Here is a 24,253-nt window from a genome sequence, read left to right as displayed (position 1 = left end):
TAACTATTTAACATAGTTATAATTAAATACAAGTTTATGTGTATTCAGGGTGGGGATTGTAAGCCTTCAAGCTCTGTAAATGTCAGTTTTTCCACCAGAGTTAAAAAATAACTCCAAAAAAACTGATGTTTTCCTTACCTGTCTTTGAAGTCATTTAGATAAAAATATATTTCAAACTTATCTAGATACATTTCTAGTTGTTCCTCTTTTTCATTAAGTTGTGAGACTTTGCTATTTCTATAAATAGCTATCTTACCTTTTCTTGTTTTGCTTTTTAACAAGGAGATCTCCTCATCACTCCTTCTTTTTCTTAGGCCTCTTTGTGTTTTACAGTCCCATCACCAAAATGCTGATTTTTTTAAATCCTTCCTTACACAAAGAACAAACAGCTGTTTTCATTCAGAATAATCTTCTTCTTTTTGATTGAGAGGGTATCAAAAGGTAGACTAAAGGAAAGTCTCCGCAAGATAGCGCACATGTGCCTTCACATATAGTCTTTACTAAACTCTGATAATTTGGGCTTGATTATCTAGAATATTGTACCTTCTGTAGGCATTCACATTTGTACTCACAGAATGTAAAGCAGGACCATTTTGATTGGTAGCATATTACACCTACTTTGCACAGGTGCAAAAGCAGTGAAGAGCTAGGCCCCAAATGGCCTCAGAATTCTGCAAACAGTGTAAGTGTCTACAATTTAAAGGTGCAGTCCATGGAAACAAAAGATACCTTGGTTTCATAGCTAAATATGCCACAAAGACCAAAAAGAAACTAAAATATTTATTTAGCATGGTAAAGTGGAGGTTAACTGGGGTTAAATGACAAAAGATTAATTTTTAGATGAGTTATTAGCTAAAGCTTCCTGATTCTAAAAATCTACTGGGATTATCTGTTGAATAATCTCCTGAGATAAATCACTTTGTGATATTCAAAACTAGACTGGACAAAACACTAGTAAGAATACAACAGGCAACAATCCTGTATTTTTAGTGAGATGCACTAGCTTACTTCATAGGACTTTGCCATATCTAGATTCTATAATTCTATGAATTCTGCTATAATGCCCCTTTACATTATTTTGGGGCCTGATGTGTTCCAAAATGCACTTCTGGTGAATAGGAGTAGTCGTGGACTACCCCTGCTGATCTGGGCAGGGGAAAGCCATTTCTCCATAAAGATACCAGAACGAGGAGGAGGTGCAAGCTACTGGGCAAGGTGTGTGTGTGTGGGGGTGCTATTGTGCAGGGGGGGCAAGGATCCTATGGTTGCAGGAGTTTTATTGAAATAGATTCCTGGAATCTATTGGGGGGCAGGGGATGGTCTCATTTAGCAGAATGTCAGGAAGGATAGGTGACTTACTTCTCTGAAGATGTGAGCAGTGGACTGGTTCAGATTGATATGGAAGCATATTCTTAGGGCAGTGGAGGGAAGCTTTCCTTGCTGCTGTGTAGGCTCTAAAGTTTTACATTGTTTTATTTTGGAGAGCAGTTATGTAAAAAAAAATAATTCTACATTTGGAAGTTACACTTTCAAGATAAAGAGATTTCTCTACAGTACTTGTCTGAGGTGAATTGAAAAATACTATTTCTTTTGTTTGTCTTTTTTTACAGTGCAAATAATTGTAATAAAAAATAATAATATGCAGTGAGCACGGTACACTTTATATTCTGTGTTGTAACTGAAATCAAAATATTTGAAAATGTAGAAAAACATCCAAAAATATTTATAATGATTAATGACAACTATTTTCTTAATTTCACAATTAATTGTGATTATTTTTTAATTCGTTTGACAGCCCTAATATATATATCACATTGTTTCTTTAATCCTGGTTCTTTGATTTTCCTTAAACACCCAACTCAAACTAATTTTAAGCTTTTATGGACAATTTGTCCAGAATCCTATTAAACCTTATTGATTGACAATAACCTTTTACAGTGATACACAAAATACTATTTATTAGGACATCCTTTAGTAACAAGCTATTTGTTTACATCTGTTTAGTGTAAATATTATAATAATATTTTTTCCAGATTTAAATTTTCATTGACTTTTCATATAAAGTAGAATACTTCCAGTTGGATCCTGTAGAAGCTAGCTGTTTATTATTATAAGATGTTATAAAAGATATCATGCCCTCCTTCTCCATGGCCTTATGCAACTAGGTCCTCTCTTGATTCTCCCCTCACCTCTGTGGCCTTTCCTTCAATGTCTCTTTTGGTAAATTGTTCTCTTCACCTCTTACTTTCCCTAAGGGGACCCCACAGGACTCCATTCTTGATACATTCCTCACTTTAAACCTTTACCTTGGCTTATCTTTGCCACTCACCATCACTTCAGCTACTGCATGATCTTTATCTCAATGACTTGCAATTCTACCTGTTCACTCCTGACCTGTCTCCCTCATTCAAATCCCATATCTCATTTTATCTCTCACTCCTCCTGGATACCTTGGTGTCAGCTTACATTTACCTGGGTCGAAGCTGAACTCCCAAACCCTTCCCATATTCTCCATTATCTCTCACTGTTGACAACACAACCATCCTCTGTGTCATAACCATTCAAGCCCATAACCTCGGAGTCTTTTTTTGCATCTTCTCTCTCCCTTGATTGTCTGTGCCCAAACTTTTTGCCACTTTTTCCTCATGATGTTCCTATAAACCAGATCTTTTCATTCTCTCCACACAGTTAGAACTTTTGGCCAAATTCTCAGTATTGCCAGTCTTGTTTACTGCAGCTTCCCCTTCACCAGCGTCCTTATTGCCCCTTCTAGTGCATTCAAAAGACAGCTACAAAGAACATTTTTCTTGCCAAATGTTCTGACTGTGTCACTCGTAAGACCTTTTGACACTCTCATCTGGCTCCCCTTTTTCATAACCGCATATTCAAGTTTCTTTCCCTCACCCTCGAAGCCCTTACCAGCTATACTCCTCCTTACCTATCCATTCTTGTGACTTGTGAGGTTACTCTATCATCTCTTCTCCAGAAATTATGCCAGCCTTGATTTCCCACTGGCCTGCTTCTTCCACAATATTTTTGCACCTTCTTTAACATTGTTACATAGTCATAATTTACCTGCCTTGAACTTATGGCATTATTCTTTCACAATACCTACCCCATCCTCCTTCATCTCTATCCTCAAAACCACTTCAACCATGATGCCTACAAGAAATTTGCCAATTAGTCATGGATAGTTTGAGGGGAATTTAGATGTAGCTGGTGTGTGTTTGCTAAATAGCATTTTTAAAAAACCAAGAACAAACAAGTATACATTATAATGTATAGTAACATTTAATATACTTTGCTTGTAACCATTTGTATTTGTTTGATATGAACGTTATTTGTTATCTGTAACCAGAGTCCTTTGAGATGGGCATCTCTGTATTCCCATTCGTGGGATCAAGGTGCCTGCACATGAGCTTCTGGAATCTGGAAAGCACTGTTCACTGGACTACTTGCCCCTTCCTTTCTCTCCCATCCTGGAGAGTTCTGAAGGCATAAAAGGGGCTTCAACCACCTCTCACTTTCTTGGTGACCCAGTGAAGGTGCAATGAGCTCAGATTGCACATGGTGTCCTTGACACTATCCTCAGGTGTTCTTTGTCCTCTCCCTTCTTCTGCCCTTTAGAGACAGATTTTGTTTATAGTTAGTTCATCGGTTAGTCAGTTTTTTTTTTTAAATATGTGAGGAGATGCCCAACCAGCCTGCTCATTGTCTGGAACCCCAAGAATGGGAGAACGGCCTTGTGCACCCCTACTAATGGGGGAGTCCCATTGAATTAATCCAGCACTAAGTAAGTTCTTTGGAGCAGGGACTGGGTCTTCCTGTGTATATGGACAATGCTTAACACATCGTGAATGTTACCAGAATACAGATGAATTCACTGCCAAAAAATGTCATTAATGCAGAGTTACAGTTTGTCCAGTGGTGGTCTTGAGCCCTTTCAGAGCATCAAGTTCAGCAAAAGTCACACCTCTGAAAACCAGGAAATAAAGAGTTAAAATACAGAGTTAGGGGACACCCCTGCCTCCTGAGGCTGGCTCACACATTGGTGCAGAGATCTCCCAGATCCTGGCTCATATTATTCCTTGCAAAGTGGAACTGCTTCAGTATGAGCAAGAAATCTATGCTAGACACCCCTATACCCTAGCAGTAAGGGCACTCTCCTGGGAGGTGGGATATCTGAGTTCCAGTCCTTTCTCCACACTAGGCAAAGGTGGCCTCCAACCAGCCAGGTGAGTGTGCTAACCACTGGACTATTGGCACCACCACTTCCTCCTACAGTTTTGATTTGTGCAGGGCCTGATCCAGTAGGCATACTCTCAGGTGGCCTGAAAATACCTTGTCTGTGAATCCTGAAGGGGCTTAGGCATGAGCTTGACACTGGGCATCAGGATTCAGGCAGCTGTGCCCAGGCCCAGTAGTAGACTTGTAAGCACCTGGAGGACTTTACTGGCTGAAACTTAGGGATCAACAGGGCTGAATGGCAGCTGAGCGGGGGTGTTGAGTATCTAAATTTTGGATTTAGGTGCCTAAAATGGCAGTGCAGCATTTAAATCCCTTTGTCGATCTAGCCCTTAGTGATAGCTCAGTGTGTGAATACTATAATACGTATAAAAGGAAGATGGAGAAAGATGGGGAGAGGAAGGAATAAAAAGTACGTAAAAAAATAAAAATCGCAAAGCATGATAGGAATGGCGAGGGATACAGCAATAGAACAAACTGCAAACACATGAAATGAAGGATTAGATTTATTTTTTCTAAACCAATTCCTAAAAAACTCCACACAAAAAACAAAACCAAAAAAACCTGAAACAGAAACCTCTGGATGCCAAAACAGTAGGGATACCTATTGAGCTAAAGGAGGTCAGCAGCTGTCCTATTTCAGGCCTGTAAGCAAGCCTGGTATACAAAAGATAAGCATGTGCCGTAGACTGTTTTTTTTCCTTGGCAGTCTTTACCATCTGTACTGTCTTATGGAGAAATGAATCCAGGCATGCACACAGAAACAAGTCCAACACTATTTTACTGTCAGAGTTCCAGCAGTTTGCTTCCCACTCTACAGCAACTCTTGCATTACCTATCTAATCCTGCCAGCATTACTGGGATTTCCAATGCAATGAGGGACAGTTGATTTAGAGAGGTACGTTATTATATCTTGTAAATTCTGATCAATCTCAGGCCTGCTTTGCTTTTAAAACCAGAAGAGATCAGCGCTACAGCTGTCCACCTGTCCAGTATAAGTGGCATCCAACTATTGGCTCTTCAGTGTCAATGTACTATAACTCTATCTAATCAGGATAGCATAGCACATCATCATTGTGGTATGCCAATTCAGGAAATCTCAAAATGTAGATATTTATGCATAAAAGTTCTTATATATCTGTTATATATTGTCTGAGTTTGTTAAGCCACAGACTTAAAAATGTTATAAACTGATGTATGGGGCAGAAGTTGAAAAGTTAAGAAGATGAATTTGTTATAGTAAAATATTGCTGAGCAATGCTTAACAGGATTGGGCGATCTGAGCTCTATAGGAAGTATAAAACTGTGACGAGGTGCAGAAACCCCAAAATGGGCAACAAGGGATTATTCTGGGCCCAGCCAGCCCTGCCACACCTGCAGCAAATGCTCCATCTGGTGAAGGAATTAAAAGATAGGGAAACAGGTCATTTGGGTGGCAGAGCTGGAAGAGAGCAGACCTGCAGTCCACTGCTCCAGCAGTGCAACACAGAGCAGAGAGAAGGCTGAAGTCTCTGATACAACTGCCACAAAGGTGCTGTCCCTGAGGAAAGGGAAGACCGCTGCAGAAATGATCAGAGAGGGAAGTATTCCCCTCTCCCCTGCATCTGGACGTTGGTAATCCCTCTTATTTTCTTGATTAGGACTCCCCCAGCAGGGGAAAGCCTTGGACTAGGCTGATGCAGGGGGAGGGGAAAATAGGAAGTGATCCAGGGAGGGCAGCCTTAAGCAGCCTTGGTTGCCAGACCACTGGTAGCCCAAAGATCCCTGGGTTGGATCCTAGTGGAGTGGGAGGGCCTGGGGTCCCCTACCAATAACCCCCCTGCTGGTCATGGGTTGTGGCCTGACCACTCCTCTACCCCCCAACAAATGTCAGAATGGAATATGTCAGAGGATATGGGGTATGGCCAGAGCTGTCCCTTGAGTAGGGCAACCACTCTGGGCCCTGCACTTTGTGGGGGCCCCGCGGGCCAGTGCGATTGGCCGGCACGTTCAGTCCTGGAAGAGACTAATCCATCACTTCTGCCCCGGGCCCCGCATCCCCCTAGGGATGGCCCTGGGTATGGCCAGGGCTAGGGCTTTGCTGTGCTCTGGCAATCCCCCGTGGTGTAACTTTGGGGATTGTTACCACCTGGCACAAGATAGTAGGAGCCCTAAAACACTCCTAATTTGTTCAGGGGCACCTTTGCCTCCCCCTATGGGTCATATCTTGAGTGTAGTTGTACTGGAGCACAGGATTGAACCCGTCTTTATTCAGATTACCAACCTCATCTGAGCATCTGGTTTTTCCATCACAACAAATTACTAGAGCAACATCTTCCATATCTGCTGAGCTAGGATGCTAATGTCTGCATGTTACATAGATTGTAACTCATTTAATGTGTACTTAAACATCATGTTGAACAGTAACATTATTTTTAAAAGAGAAGAAAAATCAGCCACATCCTTATCAGCAACAACTCTCACTCAGCACAATAATGGATTTATATCCATGCCTCTTGAAACAACTGGACCATATGCACCAGGAAATTACATTATACCAGGAAAGCACCTTATTAGCACAAACAGTTTTACTAAAGAAGACTTTGAGGCCATTCTATACTGACACCCCTATGGCCTGTATTTCAAGTGCAGACAAATAAACAAAACTTGAGAAGAAACTTAATGGTAGGCTTTTGCTTCTTCTACCAAATCTACTTCAATTTTTTTTTTAAACAGATAATCACTAATTCTTTTACTGGAACTCAACTGCGGTTGCAAATTAAACCAGTAACCTAGAAATATAATCACAAATAGCAGGACCGGAAAAATGCCAAATTAATACTGAGCATGAATGTCTTCTATTACTATGGTATAAAAATAACTTTGGGATTGCATCTCAGTTAAATATCTTTTCTTTCCAGATATGATACTAAGTTAAAAGCTAGAATTTGTTTAAAGTAGAAAACATAAAGAACAGGGCATAAAGTTAGTCTTAAAACACAGTATGTTATCTCTCAATCTTAAGTACTTAAATGGCATCCATGTTCATAGTACTGGAGCACTTCCAAATATTTTATTGTATTTATCCTCACAAAACCTCTGTTAGGTAGAGAAGTATTGTAATACTCATGTTTACGACTGAGGCATAGAGAGCTAAGTGACTTTCCCACGTTCGCACTGGACGTCTATGACAGAGGAGGAAATAGAACCTCAGTCTCTGAAATCTCCGACTAGCACCATAACTACTGGACTTTCTCCTTCCTATTTTATGGAATTAAAAAAGCAGGTCATTACAACCTGCCAGAATGGTTTATATTGTATTGCCAAATTTGAAAAAAAGCAGGGGGAAAGATATATTAAATCAACACTGCAGTTGTGGTTGGAGTAATGCACTTACTAAATCTCCAGCTACGGGGGGGGAGGGGGGACAGGGGAAGGGGGAGGAAGGAATGGATGAACCCTCCCTTCCCCCAAACCAAATACTGATAAAGTCACTAAGAGAGAGTGAGTCCTCCTGCTAACAGAGGTTTGTGAACATTAAAACAAAGGATTGCACAATGATCGCACTACAGGTTGGCCACCACTCCCCAGAGCACAAACCTGCTCCCTGGCAGTGGAGACACCCTACATTGTCTGTAATTGGTGAATAGTCATAGGAATGAATGGCTAATGATCCTTAGCTCCAGGTGAACAAAACTCTCCCAAAACAGTGTAGTCCTACAAGTTCATGCCAATATTTCCTCATGCTTTTTTCAGCAGCTGCACAGGATGTGAAGGTGTCCTTCAGCCCAGATAGATGTCACTCTCTGCGTCCCTGCTGTGCCAAGATGTGTGCATGTACGACATCCCTGATTTCCCTTGCCTGCAGGGAATCATGACCAGTGTGCACATGGATGTGATCTAGCTGCCTGTACAGAGTCTGTAACCAGACCTGTCTGATGCCCAGTCTGGATGGAAGCACTCTCCTTTACCCATAAAAATGGTCTGCAGGATGCATCATATGATGATTATATTAATGGCATTTGTTATATTGGCATCCAAATGGGTGCACAGGCAGTGCCAATGAGTTTTCAGTCTACTGAGAGTGCACTCCATGACCATTCTGCAGCTACCAAGTTTGTTTCTGAATTCTCTTTTTTCCAGGTCATTGATGTTGGGGTATGAGTTCAGCCACATTAGGAGTGGTTATGCAGGGTCCCCTAAAATAACTGTTGCGACAGAAACACAGCAGAGAATCACATTGTTTCTGGGGAATAGAGACCCTTCTTACCCCCTGCTAGTACAATCCTGATCTCCTCAGCACCCTGGCAGTGTTTCCCACATTACTGTTCATGAATCTTCCTCTCTGTCCACCACACCTTGCAGAATGAGTGGATAGTAACTTTTTCAGTTCACATACTCATTCCCTTTGTTGGGCAAGGTGTTGGGATGTGGGTGCCATCAATGCCCGTGCACAATTTGGAGACCCCAACCTCTGAAATCCAGTTATAATTTCCAGTACTTGAGTTTGGCAACTACCCGTAGGTAGATTAAGGTTAATTGCCTTGCAAACATGCACAATCATGATCCTGAAAGTGGACTTTCCAATCCCAAAATGTTATGCAGCTGACTGATAGCTGTCTGGTGGAGTCAGCTTCTACAGATCAACAACCATTTACTTCTGTACAAGGCTGGCTCCAGGCACCAGCTGAGCAAGCTGGTGCTTGGGGCGGCATCTTGTAGGAGGCGGCATTCTGCCCAATCCTAGGGTGGCACGGCCGCTTTTTTTTTTTTTTTGTTCCGCTCCGGCCGCCCTGTAGGGGGCAGCGACGTGGAGGACGGGAGCGCCGTGCAGCAAGCCCGGCAGGGCAGCCCGCGTCCTTCCCTCCCAGCCGACCGGAGTGGTGCGGAGCCCTCCCGACAGGGGGCATGGCGGGAGGGGCCGCGTGGCAGCGCCCCGCTGAAGCCCTGGCCACCCCCCTTCTCCCTCTCTCCCGCTGCTCCCTCCTCCTCCCCCTGCTAGCCGGGGCACATCTGCAGGGCAGGGAGTCCCCCTGCACCCTGGCTCCGGCCGCGCCGCAGGTTTTTTTTTTTTTTTGCTTTGCTGTTCTGGCCGCCGCGGTTTTTTGTTTTGTTTTGTTTTGGTTTTTTTTGCTTGGGGCGGCCAGATAGGCCAGGTTTTTTTTGCTTCTGTACCAGTACGGTTTTCCTGAATAAAGTGTTCAGAGCTGAAGGTGTTGTTCAAGCTCCTTACAGCGCTCAATGATGGTCTGGTTCCTCTTTCTGAAGTTCTGAAGCCACTGCTGGTCATCCCAGATTTCCAGAGCAGTGTGATTCCATCACACTAGTCTTGTTCTCCTGAACCAGAAGTGACAGTCCATCTATAGGTATACCTTGACAATACCAGCATTCAAAAGACCTGTACCATTGGACCTGAATGTATTGTTATTTGCCCTTACAGTCAGCCACCTTCTGCATGTCAGAAAGTTCTTCCTGGAATCCATCCTGTTTCTCACCAATTGCCTACTCCACTGCATAAACATTTGTCCCTCGATAAGGAGCAGGAGAAGGACCACATCATAATTCATTTACTCCATATTTTCCACCTAGTTTGGCAGGAGAAAGAGGTGAGCAGAAAATGTCTTTGGCAAATATGTAAAGGTGGGTACCAATAACACACAGCAGGACAGTTCTTAGAATCTCTTCTCTGCAGCACAGAACACTGGGATACCGCCCCTGAAATGGAAGCACTAATGTCGCATAATAAAAGAGGCCATATGGACATATGTGTTTGCATGTAACACAGCATTATACCCATCTCCAGCATAGCATATAGGGACATTCAGCATGGGCATGGGGAACATGTGTGAGCATGTACACAGTCAACTAACTGAGTACATGACAAGTGAAGACATAGCCTAACATACTACTAATCACTCACTTTACTAGGATAATACTTATGAGTGTTGGCTGAAATGCATATGTTCTGAGACTGTTAATAAAACTTCATTAAATATATATAGTCAGTGATTTTTTTTTTCTTTCCTCACTGTGATCTTCTTATATAATCTGCCAATCTGGTTAAATTATTTTGGAAAAATTACCTTGGCTGATGTTTTTTCCCCAATTATATAATAATATTTTTAGCTCTAAAATAACAGCACATTTATTAGTTTCTTCACAGTTACTTTAACAGCTGCTTCATCTAGCCCTATATTTTAATCCCCCTCGTTAATGAGTAGTCTAGTTATCCTCTCCTCAAAATTAAAAGTATTTGGTGGTATTCACTGTATTTGAGAGACTCAGTTTCAATAAATTGTATTAAAATTCTGCTGACTCCTCCATAGTAGCTTTGTTTTCCTCTGAATACTGTGCATGCTCTAGGGAACCTTGTGGTTGCCTGAGCAGAGCACCTAGACAGCTGTGGAATCGACACTTCTGAAAACAAACAAGATTTGTTTCACACACTGAATCTGTTTTCTCCTGATATTTCAGAACTGTAAAGGAATTTAATTTCACACACCAATAGAATAGTTTCTGAAATGTATTTTTATACAGTGAGTTTATAAGGAAGTTACTGATTAAAGAAAGCTAAGGAAAGGGAAGTCAGTTGTGAATTGTCAGGATTGCCATTGCCCATTATCTGGGCAGAGTTTTTATGGTATCAAAGAATGTAAAGAACACAACAATCTTCTATAAACTAGCAGAGAACATCCCTCATTCCACAGCGACAACATATTTGACAGTTATTGGAACTGTAAGATCTATGGAACCATTCTCAGCAAATCTTGGGAATATTAAAAAAAAAGTAAAGATAAGACGTTCTGGAAAAAACAAACTGTGGAAGAAAATATTTAAAAAAAATCAAATTATCTTGTGTTTTAAATCATTTTCTGTAATTTTATACATAAAGTCTTCAATGACCGAACAAAGAAAAACAAAAGAAAAAAACCCAATGACAACAACCCTCTCCCCCCGCTTCCCTCCCCCCCCCCCCCCCCAAAACAAAATTTGGTGAGATATTTTTTACCTAATATAAAAATACCAGGGTCTTTGGTCTTCAAAATTGGTTAAGAAATGAAATCTCAGAGGGCAAGATATTCTGATGATGTAATTTGGTATATCTCCATTGACAATGCTGATTAACACCAGCTGAGAAACGGAGTCATAGTATTTTAGAGAAATACCATGTGAAAATAAAGCAAAATTATTAACAAGTAAATGTTTTTCTTGATCTTAAAAATAGAATGAGAGTAATTACCTATCTAAGCTGCTTATGTGCCCCCTATTAACCATGTGGCCCGTGTGAACACCTCACAATCTATAAGGCATTTATCTTCCCACCGCATCACCTCTGTATGAAAGTATTTTCCCCATTTTTACAGATGGTACAAAGAGTCTAACTGACTTTTATCTAAGACTGCACAGGAAGGTTGAAGCAGGAAACTAAACCCTGAGTTTTCCCAAGTTCCAAGTTAGCACCTTAGCCACTGGAATACCCTTTCTTTCCTATGCAACTAGCTATTTAGGCTTACATTTTCTGAAGTCACCAGTGATTTGGGGTTCTTCTGCTATTGAGAGGGAAATTTGAGACACCTTTGTCCTGATTATTAGAGGTACTGAGTGTGACGCTGTATGGAATCTGGGGGACACCTTAGGATATTATGAATACCAATCGTGTAAAATTGCAATGAATTATACCAGATATGCCATGTAAGATATCTGCAAAAATGTTAAAATTTGCCAGATATGATAATCACATTTATGTGTTTGTATCACCTTTGTATTTTGGGTTATGGATATGCACAGAACTCTAAGGCTTCCAAGCCTTGTGCTAGGCAGCTTGCGTTTGGGATAAAGGAAGCACAGGCCTCATGGCAAAAGACTATAAAAGGCAGCTGCATCTTCTCCATTTTGTCATCAGTCCTGCTTCTTGTCTTCATCCCTGCTTCTTACCTCTGGAGTAACCTTTCTACAAACAAAGCTCTGAACAAAAGACTGAATGATCCAACCAAGCTGTGCATGTATTCCAGAGGGACTTTCAAGCAAGCAAACTCACCAATACTGCTAGGCACCTCATGGACTTTGAATCTTTGTATGCATGTAACTGCTTTACCATTTAACATCTCTCTCTTCTTGTTTTTTCTTTTTTAATAAACCTTTAGTTTTAGACACTGAAGGAATGGCTGTCAGCATGGTATTTTGGGTAAGATCGAAACCTATACTGACCTGGTAACGTGGCTGACCCTTTGGGGTCAGAAGAACATTCTTTTGGGGTCAGAGGAACATTTTGTAATGTGAGCAGAGTTTTTTAAATAACTTCTCACTGTACAGGGGCTGTGCTGATTGGTAGCCTAGAGAACTGGAAAGGGGCTGTGTGATTTCTTTTTTTGCTTCTTGATAACCAGTGTGGGGATCAGAAGTACAGTTTGTGACTAGTTGGAAGGTTTAACTTCAGTTTTACCCACCAGTCTTGGGATTATCTGCTCTCCCTTTCGCAGCCTGCCCTGATCTTGGGATTTCCAGTGAGGGCTGCCCCAGGCACACCAGGTCACACTGAGCACCAACAACTGCACTTGATTTTAAATGGTGTTATGAGTCCTCAACACATCTTTAAATCTGGCTCAAGGTGACTCATGGGACCAAAAAAATTAAGTACCCCAAATCACTGTCTACTTTCAAAAACTTCAGCAATAATATATAATGCATAACTCAATAGTAGTTATTGGTCATGCTTTGATTCACTTACATTAAGTAGTACCTCACTCCTTAAATAGTCCCAATGACCTCAAAGTACTCAACGTGAGCAATGGCATCACAAACTCACTCTGTGTAAGTCTACATAAGTAAGGAGTACTGAATGGGCATTGCAAAAATATTACTGAAGTCATCATCATCATCATCATGATGTTCCTATTACACCTCTGGCGTTTAGGGCAGTGACGGAGATCCTCCACACCTGTCTGTTTCTGGCAAGTCTTTCAATGGATCCCCAGCCGTGCCCCAGGTTTTTCAGCTCAGCTTCCACAGCTCTTCACCATGTTTTTTTCAGACAGCCTCATTTTCGCTTGCCTTCAGGTGTCCATCTTATTGCTACTCTGGTGATGGAATCAGTTTCCATCCGAAGCACATGACCGATCCATCTCCAATGCCTCCTGGCAATGATGGTGCTCAGATCCTCTTGGATGCACTGTGTCAATAGATCTTGGTTTGAGATTGTTGTGGGCCAAAAGATACAGATTTTTCTGAGGCAGGTTGTATGGAATGAAGACAGTTTGGACATGTCATACTTTCTCATTCCCCTGCATTCTGCGCTGTATAAAGTAGTGTTGAAAGTATGCACCTCTGATAAATCTTGAGTTTGGTTTTGGTGGTGTATTTTGATGATTTCCAGACTGTATTTAAGCTCCTGAAGGTTTTCCTGGCTTTATTGATTTTGTTCCGGATGTCCTGGCTTGTTCATCCATTTTGACGGTGCTGCTCAAGTGTGTGAATGTTTCTACATTGGTGAGAACATAATCCTCTACCCGTACTGGTGGTGGTGAAGCAATATTAAAGATCATGATATCTGTCTTATTGCAGTTGATTTTCAGTCCAATTTGCTGGCTGAATGCATTGAGTCGAGTTGTTTTTTCTTGTATATGGTGTTGGGTATGTGATAGGAGAGCAACATCATCTGCGAAGTCCAGGTCTTCCAGAGATGAAAAGAGTGTCCATTTAATGCCTCTTGGCATGTCTTCTGTTGTACACTGCATTACCCAGTCGATGGCAATGTTGAAGAGGATTGCAGACGTGACACACCCCTGATGTATTCCTGTTTTGACTTCAAAACTGAGCTCACTGTGATCAACACAGCATGTAAAGTTGAAAAAGAAGCTTTTTATGATGTTGATTATATGGAAAGGAATTCCATATGCCCATAGAATGCGCCATAGGCTGGTCCTGTGAATGCTATCAAAAGCCTTCTCAAAGTCTATGAAATTTATGGAGTTGCCATTGCCATTCTAGTTAATGTTCTATTATGTTTTGTAGAGTAAAGATCTGGTCTGTGCATTCACGCCCTTTCTGAAAACCAGCTTGCTCTTTTCTGAGAACTCTATAAACTGCCTCTGATATACGCTGGACTATGATCTTACAGAATACTTTGCTTGGCACAGATAAAAGTGTGGTACCATGCCAGTTATTACAATCACTGAGTTCTTTTCTTTGGAATCTTCACTATAACTCCATTGGTCCACTATCTGGCACTTTTTCCCTTTCCCAGAATGATGTAAATAGAGGGGCCAGGATAGATGCTGCTAATTTAGGATTTACTTTGAACAATTCTGCATTCAAGTTATCCTTGCCAGGAGCGTGCCGATGTTTTAAGAATTTGATAGCTTGAATGATCTCTTCCTTATTTGGGGTGTCTGTGCTGATATCAAGATCTTCTTCTGCCTCCTGGATGTTTGCTTCCTCTTTAGGTGGCTCCCTGTTCAGCAATTCTTTGAAATGCTCTGTCCAGCACATTCCTTGTTCTTTTTCGATTGTTAGCAGGTGTCCTTGTTTGTTCCTGGTGAGAGTATTTATTGGTGTCTGCCGTTTATCACTAATAAGCTGCGTCATTTTGTAGATGGTTCCTTGTTCACCATGAGCAGCTGCATCCTCCGCTTGTGTTGCCAGATTATCAATATGTCATTTGTTCACTCGCAAAGGTGTTTGACCTCCCGGTGTGCCTTGCTATACTGCTCATGGTATTTGTCCTTTAGCTTCTGGGATTTTTTGTCTAAAACTTTTTTCTTCAGGGCTCGTCTGGTTTCTATGGCGTTCCATGTGCTGGGTGTAATCAACTCCTTTCGTCTCTTCTGCCTGTAGCCTAGACAGGCTTCATTGCTCTGTTTATAAATTGCTGTGACTTTGTTCCATTTCTTGTTGATCTCCTCATCTGCAAGAGCTTGAAACCTGTTCTTTAACTGCAGAACGAAGGTTTTCTGTATTTCAAGGGACTTTAGCTTGTCAATATCATAATGTCTGTGTCCCTTGTTTGGTGGACCCACACTTCTCAGTTTTAGCTTGATGGAGGCTGTCACAAAGTGGTGGTCACTGCCAACATCTGCACACCTTCTCACTTTCACATCTGTCAGTGAGCGTCGCCATTTGCCATTGATCATATGGTCAATCTGGTTCTTATCTCTTCCATTTGGAGAACACCATGTCAGCTTGTTAATTTCAAGATGTTCAAATAGGGTTCCGCCGATGAATAGGTCATTCATATTACAGGCCTTTCTCCGTTTTCATTCATGGTGCCACACCCATGTCTTCCCATTGCTCTGTCATTGTTTGTGTTGTCCTTACTGACCTTGGCATTTAGGTCTCCCATGACGATAGTTATGTTGTGGTGTGGTACTCTCTCTAACTCCGCTGTAGTGTAAGGTAGAATTTGTCCTTTACTACTTCATAACTGTCATTTGTTGGAGCATAGCACTGAATCAGGGTGATATTATATTTCCCTTTCAGTCTGGCTCTCATAAGTCTGCTGCTGATGTATTTCCATTCAAGCAGGAAATGCTCCACTCCCTTCTTCAAAAGGATGGAGTAGTGAGGCGCCACCCCGGAGAGGGAAGAGCCCGTCCGGAGACCAGAGTGGGCGGAGCTAGGGAGTTCTGAGCCCGCCCCTCATAGGGTCAGGCGGCGACCCGGAAGTATAAAAGCTTGCCCTCAGAGCTCAGGAAGGCCCCAGCCACCGGAGAGGCTAGGTGCCTCCAGCCTAGCCTGCGACTGGGAAAACCCCGCGGCCCAAGGCGGCCGCCAGGACCTACCCTGCGCCCACTACCCAGTGGAGTTGCCGATCCTGCCACTCGCTGAGAAACCTATGGTGCTGGACCCCCCAGAGGACAACACCTGGACCCAGGTACGACCCAAGGGGGAGTTTGGAAGTAGCCCAGGGGCAGCCAACCCTAGTCTGGCTGCAGCACTGCCAGAGCCCATGTCAGTGTGTTGCGTCCAGGATCCCCACTGACTAAGCAGCGGGTCTTCTGCCACTGCTAGGGCCCCGGGCTGGGATGCAGTGAAGTGGGAGGGCCTGCGTCCCCCCTGCCACCCAATTCGTGGGTGGCAGTCTCCCCCTCCCACCAGACCTGAGGAGGCTCGGGCCTATTGTTATTGCTCAGCCCTGCCTGAGGGCCTGAGCTCCTGGCCCTGTATTGCCCCACCCTGACCTAGGGCCTGGGCTTGCTACAAACTGTACTGCTACTGCTCAGCCCTGCCTGAGGGCCTGAGCCCTGACTCATTGTTGCCTTGCCCTGACCCAGGGCCTGGGCTCCCTACTGTTTGTACGGCTACTGCTCAGCCCTGCCTGAGGGCCTGAGCCCTTGACTCTTTGTTGCCCCGCCCGGACCCCCGTGGACATACTAATTCCCCCGAATGACAACTGTATGTAGTGAGCCGGTGTGGCTCCCCTCCGCCCCGGAGAGGATCGAGCCCCGGGTAACCCTTGTACTGATGGCAACACCATCATGGTGTTGTCCATCATCCCATCCAGAAAACAGCAAAGTTTCTCCCGAGGCTGCTGTTAATCTTCCTGATCCCGTCCATTTGCTCTCGCTGACACCCAGGATGTGTACGCTGTAGCGTCTCATCTCTGATGTGACCTGAGCTAGCTTCCCTGTTTCGTACATTGTTCATACTTTCCAAAAACCAAGTTTGTTTTTTGTCTTGATGTTGAGCACTTCAGTCTTCATGTCAGTGGCTTCCTTTTGGCTTTCACCACTGGTAGTCATACAGGTCATTGACTCCTGAAGGCCATCACACAAAGTAATGGTCGGTGTCTCTGTTGCTGTTTCCGTTACATATTTTGTTTTTATGGGACAGGGTTGTTAGCCCTGTGCCTAACCCCCAACCTGGAGGACCAGGATGTCTGTTTTGTCTGGCCCCTCCCCCACAGACCAATCTGGCATTGTTGAACCTACCAGGACCAAAAAGCCCCCACTGACACAGACTCTGGGGATCATTAGAGCACACAAGCTGTCCCGCCATGACAAGGCACGGACACCAGAGGACAGATTACTGAAGTACCGGACTTTTAAGTTTGTGTCAAGAGACATTGGATTATAAAAACCATAGAACCTCATTATCTGAAAACCTCTGTTATCCAAAACTGGATCATATGACCTTACATGCATCATTTACGCCCCTTCTTATCTAAGTTCTCATTGATTCCATATCCAAATTCTTCATATGTAAAGAGACTATATTATATTTTTTAGTTTTGGCTTTTCATCATCAATATTGTCTAAACATTTTCATTTCCATTGTACGCCCCCATTTTAAAGATAAAAATGTTGGTGTAAAATGTTCAGAGAATTAATTAGCCTCACACTTCCAATTACTGTTAATAAGAGTTACTCATCTAAATCACAGCTCAGCATGCTAAAATTCCACCTTATTATTATTACTATTATTTATTATACATTTTTCCTCTTTCATCTTTATTGATAGTTTCTCATTATACAGCTGTGATCTCTATACTGTGTAACATCATCCTAACATTCTTCTTTTTGTGTTGCTGTAGTTCCTGTGTGTTAAAAACAAAACATGAAAAACCTGGGTCTAAATTCACTAAACTGGAATTTCCAGTCCCTGGAGTTGAGAAAAACCTGTGTGGTTATTTTGAAAGGGGAAAAAATATGGGTTTTTTCCCCTGGGTTTTTCATTATTTGAACTTTTGTGTCACTCATACAATATTATTGATCCCAGAGACAGGCTCTAATTTCAGTTTTGCTAATGAAAACTTTAACTGTTCTAAAAAATCAAAAGGGAACTGATGAGAACATTAAGATTCTTGATACACCTAAAAAGAAGCAACACAAAGATTATAGAACTGTCAGAAATCTAGAAGGGAAAGACTGGTGACTTGAGAGTGAGGGTCATGTGCAGAGTGACCATACATCCCCATTTGGCTGGGACAGTTTCCTTTTTAAGCTCTGTCCTGGACATCATGCCTTTTTCGGCAAAACTGGATATTTGTCCCATTTGCTCTTGCCAACTGGTGATTTCTATGCTATTCAGAATAGATTATTCTACTTGAAATGAAGCCATTTTTATTATTTAGAGCATCCATGATACAGTTAAAAAAAGTATTTGGATCAATTAAGTGGTGACTTACCGCAACACCATAAACCAGAGCTTTTCAAACTTTGGGGCGCACGCCCCCCAGGGGGCAGAAGAATGTTCACAGGGGGCAAGCAGCAATGCCAGGTGGTTCGGGCCTGACCTGATGCCAGGCGGCTCGGGCCAGCTCCAGACGGTAAGACTTGGGCCAGTGGTGATGCCAGGCAGCTCGAGCCAGCGGCAATGCCAAGCTGCTTGGGTGATCCCCGCATTGGTTCACACCCTGAAGGACAGCAGAAAGAGAAGGAACAATCCCTGTATCTACTGAATTGTAAGTAAAAATATATCAAACTATAAAATATATGAGCATATATGAAACTACCTTATCTTTTTTATGTTCTGTATGTAAACTCCACTGAGCACTGACCATCTCTTACCCAGTGTCCCGTTTTCAGTTTAGGGATTTATGGTCATCTTACTCATGTGTGAAATCAATTAATGGCAGCTGAAGAGATAGAATGGATGGAGTTGTGAACATGTAGTGAGGGCTTCATTTGGTAGACTCTGGAAACTTTTGAAAAGTGATCTGGTCATATGATTTTTCTAGTTAATTTCATATAGAATAAGTTTGTCTGAAGTGTTGAATTCACTAGATGGTTGTTATTCATTCTAACTGTAGTATTTATGAAAGTTACTGATAAATACTGTTAATAGGTGATTATGGTTTAGCAAATACCAATCATCAGTGTAAGAATTGAGTCAGTTAATCCTGAGAAACTTCTTTCTCATCTAGCTTTTTTATTTTTAAATTGAGGAGCTACATATTGTACTCCCAATATATTTAAAGGAGGTTATGCCACAGTTTACTTTCATCATAGTGGTGGAAAACTGTGGCAGTAACTTGCTAAACACTCATCAACTGAATTAAGAATTTTGTCCAGCTTTGAAAGACTTGCCTGCACTTCTGTCTAGCCATCAGTTAAGTTTTTATAACATTTCAACTACAGCAATGAATTTAAGTACTGAAAGAGCAAATAAATTGGTAAAAGTCTATTTGTATTGAAGGGCAAATAAGTTTAACTAGCTGGTAGGCTGGGGGTTCTATTTTTCTTGTGTTTTAGTTGAAGAATAGTAAACTTTTGATTTTGGACAATGTATTAGCCTTTTTATATTTAGGGAATAAATGTTTATGAACTGTCATAGTATGTGGTTTGTGTTTCACTTAATACATTTTTCATGTTTTTTATTGGAAAAAAACTTTTTTTGGGGGGAGGGGGGAGTTATAACTTGTACATTCCTTTTCTATTAACTGCACTGGCTGTCTGCCTGAAACTGGCTGAGAGTTTTCATAGCATTTTAATGATCAGATTTATTATTATTTTAGTATTTCACATAAGAAAACTTTGATTTACTGGTCGTAGAAAACAGAAATGTGAAAACAGGCATATTTTAAACTGGCAGTTTTCTTCATTGAAGTGACATTTTAGCTTTGAACAAATGCAACAAATGGAGAAAGGTAAATGTGCTGCGTAAGAAATAATGTGTCATCTTTCAGCCTGGTAAGTGTGTAAAATGTTTTTCCTGCAAAGTACTTCTGTTGATTTATAAAATAAGCTGAAGGAGCCTAAATCCATTTTAAAGAACTGCTTTGGCAGTGTTAAATAATAGTAAGTCAACTATGTATAATAAAAGTAAATTTTATTTACTGGTTTGGAGGAGAACTTTGCTTTTGTAGTTCAAACTGTCATTAGAAGCCCCTGATGGATATGCATGCTTACTATGTAGAGCTGAGTGCTCCTTAATTTGTTCTAGATTTACTTTTAAAAAACTGATATTAATATACAGTGAATAAATGTAACAACATATAGAAAATCAGAATAATCTAGTGGATTAAACATGGATCAGAAGCTAGTAGCAACTTTCTAATCCTGATCATTTCATTAACTCACTACAAATAAAATTCATCCAAAGTGGTGCAGAGGTTACTATGCACTATTTATGCCCCATGTTATGCACTGAAATAGAATTTTGATGATTTATAGATCCTTGTGTAGGAGTGGTGCCAACAGACTGGCCCTTTGAGATATAATCAAGTAAGTTAAGTAGAAATAACTTTTTGCCTTACGCTTGGGATCTTACTGATGAAGCTCCTGTTAGTGCGAGCGATCCCAAACAATGTGCTACGGAAAGTAATGCAAAAATCTGAGTGCGTTTGTTAGGATACATTTATCATTTATATTTTTTGCTGAAATATTTCTTAAGATCGCTTCAGTGTAGGAGAGAGATTTGTTGGACCACCCAGAGGAGCCCACATCAGACATCAAGTGAAAGTGGTATGCTGAATGAGACTCCATTCCAGTGAATATTGAATCCACTTCTGTTCAGAAAGCTGAATATCCACTCCAGGACTGACTATCAACTCTGATCCATTGTGATGAGAGAGAAGGCAGAGGGCAATTTTTTTGCAAACAGAATGAAGTTTGGATGCAAGCCTGGAAATCTTTCCACTTGGAGCCTATGATAAATTAAATGTTAAATTGTTCAACACTTTCTTTAAGCAAGGTTTTAGCTCATAGCCCAAACTGAAACTGCTTGATGACTGACAATAACAAATTCCACTTATACAACAGCTGGCTGAAGGAGACGTTACAGAGTTTGTATAAAGGCCAAGAAAGAGGCAGGAGGCTCAAGAGGGAGGTGAAGAAATGGTGTGAGTGTGTAGAGTTGTCAGTGAGCAAGCTTTTGGACATGAAGATTAAAGAGCAAAATATTAGGGGGGGAAATAGCTTACAATGAAAGAAGAAAACAGCTGTGTTGTCTTTTAGATTTTGGAGGGAAATGCTAACATAGCAAGCCCCAATATGTCTCAGTGGCTGAGTACTATTGGGTGAGACTCTTGCCAATGAATTACTTAACACTGTGTCAGTGGAGCCACTGATGAGACAGACTGCTCCTTTCCCTCACCCAAGTACATTACCGCTGAGACGCTCACAGTCCCTACTGGCCCAGGACATAATTGACTGTTTATACTTGTGTTGTAACCTACTGGTATTCACTGAAACATGAATGAAACAGATGGCTAAATACACCACTGGTGTTGAATGGATGCAGCTTCATTGGCTGATCAATGTGCAGCTGCTTACAGCAGCAGTGGCAAAGTGGCCTACAGCAGCACACTTCACATTGATTTTTGTTATTACCTCTGCTGGTAAGCATAGACATTTTATCAATAATAATTTGTGTAATATGTTTGTATTTATGTTTTCTTCATTTTGGCAAGCAATACTCAAGAACTGTATGCTTCATTGGGTTTCTAATCTGTCCTCAGTAGATAACCTTTCACAAATATTCAATAGGACATTTTCTCCTGTTTTGTTCACCAGTGGCTTTTCAACCTTTTATAAGGTTTGGCTTATTTCTCCCCCCCCCCCCCCCCCACTAACCCTCTATCAGCCAGCATTCAGAATAAGTACTCTGCTGTTGCATCATAATATTATGTTTTTACATCCACAAAGAACAGCCATATCTCTTCCATCAGAATCACCTTTATTTTAAATAGAGCTGTGAGGGAAACTTTTTTTTTTTTTCATTCTGCCCAACTTTTTGCAATTGCAAAATATATCCCTATGCCACATTGGGATGAACCCAAGACCTTTAGAATTTGTTTGTGGAAAAGTCAGAGGTAGCGCGCACACCCAAATTAGGTAACAGTTCAGTGGTTAGCACACTCACGTGGTATGTGGGAAACCCAGGTTCAACTCCCTGCTCAACCCAATATAGTGCCCTATAGCCCCACTAAGTCACCTAATCATCCGGCTAGAGTCAGTCTCTGGCTCTCACCATCTCTCCCATTACAGCTGTTCCAATTTGTCTCAACAATTGAATAATCATTGAAACAAGGACTTGAGCCCAGCTTTTCCCTAACCCAGGTGAGTGCCCTAGCCATTAGGCTATTGCCTAGTTGGGAGGGGTGGCTTTCTCACCTTTCCTGACAAAAGTTTCATTGAAATTGGTACATCCCCATGGAAAGTTTCGATTTCAATAAATGGGCATTTTCTGATGAAAAAACTGTTCCAATTAAAATTCCCAACCAGCTCTAATTCTATATAAAAAGAACAAAGTTAAGTCTCCATGAGCTAGTACATTTATAGCCTTGTCTGCATTGCCATTAATCTTACAATCTCCCCATACTAAAGTTTCACCAGCTCTAGCAACAGTCAAGTATTAACATGGTTGCCATCTTTTTACCACCTGGTGGCCTAGACTTGCTCTAAGCAAAATTAGATGGTACAGTGGCCAAAACACTGGCAGCCAGTCTACACTCATACTCCCACTATTATTCCTGTCAGTGGTAATGCAAACTATTTTTCTTTAAATACCAATGTAGACACAACCAATATGTTTGTCTGCTCTGTAGCTGGTTGGATCTGAAGATGAAATTTCAGCTGCCTTTGTGGGAGAAGGGATGAGCGCAGTACACAGTCACAACCTGAAAACACCATACTGCTGAAGAGGAGATGACAAAGCAAATAATTGAATGGTAATGCTCACCATACTTATGATTTAATTTTTAAAAAAAATTCTATCATCACTTGTACCTACCATTTAATAAAACATTGTGTAAAAATTATAGTACAGTTTTTCATGAACAAATTGTTGTCTGTAATCCCTCTGTAGCACATTATTCTATGCTGGGACAATGTAGTCACATAATCTTGTAAAACCTTGCATATGAGTAGTCCATTGCATCCAAGGTGTACTTTTGTAAGAACGAGGTCTCCGTTTGTATGTCTTTACATCTTTCCTGCATTAATTCTAGACTGAAGAACCAAATGAAAGGTCAACTTTGGTACCAATTTTGCCTTGAAATGGTTTGACATGCTCTGTTGGACAAGCTGTAGGCTCCTGTTTGTAAAGTACAGAATTTCTGTAAACCAGATAGTTTGCCAATTATTTTGCATGTATTTTAGGAATGTATCTGAATCACCTTGTACTAATCAGCTTGCTTTTAGTAGTGATGTCATTTAAGCACTTTGGAAAATATAACAATAGTCTTATTTTCTAACAAATCAGTTAAAAGCCTTTCAGTACATTTTTCCTGTCTTTAGCTTGATTATCTGTATCAGTCAGTGGAATTAATATTGTCTTTAATCTCTCTTAATGCATAACTTCACATATTTAATTTAAATTATTTTATAAAAAAAACAAAACAAAATAAAACCTTACTTCAGGTAAATGGTTAGCTCTGTAATTCATGGGCCAGATCCTACGTTTGTGTAAATTGGCATAGTTCTACTGAAATAGGACATTATTTCTTAGACAGTCAATTTATACCAATTTAAGATCTGGCCTATACATTATTCAAAACGATAACTATTTTCATTTGACTAAGTTCATAAGTTAACTTTGATAGCACAAATGTATCATTTATAATTAATGTCTTAAGTGGTCGGATAAATAAGTTAATTATTTTTCATTTTAGGTCAAGCATCATTTAACTTTTGCATCATTACCAAGTACTTTCTATCACAACAAATAGATAAATTTTACTTTAGCTACCTGACCAAACTATTTTAGTACATTCTGGTTTCTCAGGGCCATGCTGCAAGTTGTTCTCAAATTCCAGTTTGAGAATTTCCAAAGCAGAGGCCCTGGAAACTGATGAATGCAGTCTTCTACCCCTCACCCCTATTATATTTGAATTAATCCTTTATATAAAACTCCAATCAACACCAAAAGTTAATTGAAAAGGTAAAATAAAAAAAAAACATTTCCCCCCAAAGCAATGCTTTGAAAACATTTCTTGTAAAGAACCTCTGCATCTCTTGGGGATATTTCTGTACACCTTTCCATGCACCTTTCCTGCCAAGTAGCAGAACATCTGCAACTCCACATTCAGTACTCAGATAAAAGCATTTCTGGGGATTTAGGCAGGCAAAGGGGATTGGTCCTGTTTGGAGAG

This window comes from Emys orbicularis, chromosome 5 (genome assembly GCF_028017835.1).
Source record: "Emys orbicularis isolate rEmyOrb1 chromosome 5, rEmyOrb1.hap1, whole genome shotgun sequence".
Classification (NCBI taxonomy): Eukaryota; Metazoa; Chordata; order Testudines; family Emydidae; genus Emys; species Emys orbicularis.
The sequence above is the reverse complement of the archived record's forward strand: the minus strand, read 5'-3'. Positions refer to the sequence as shown.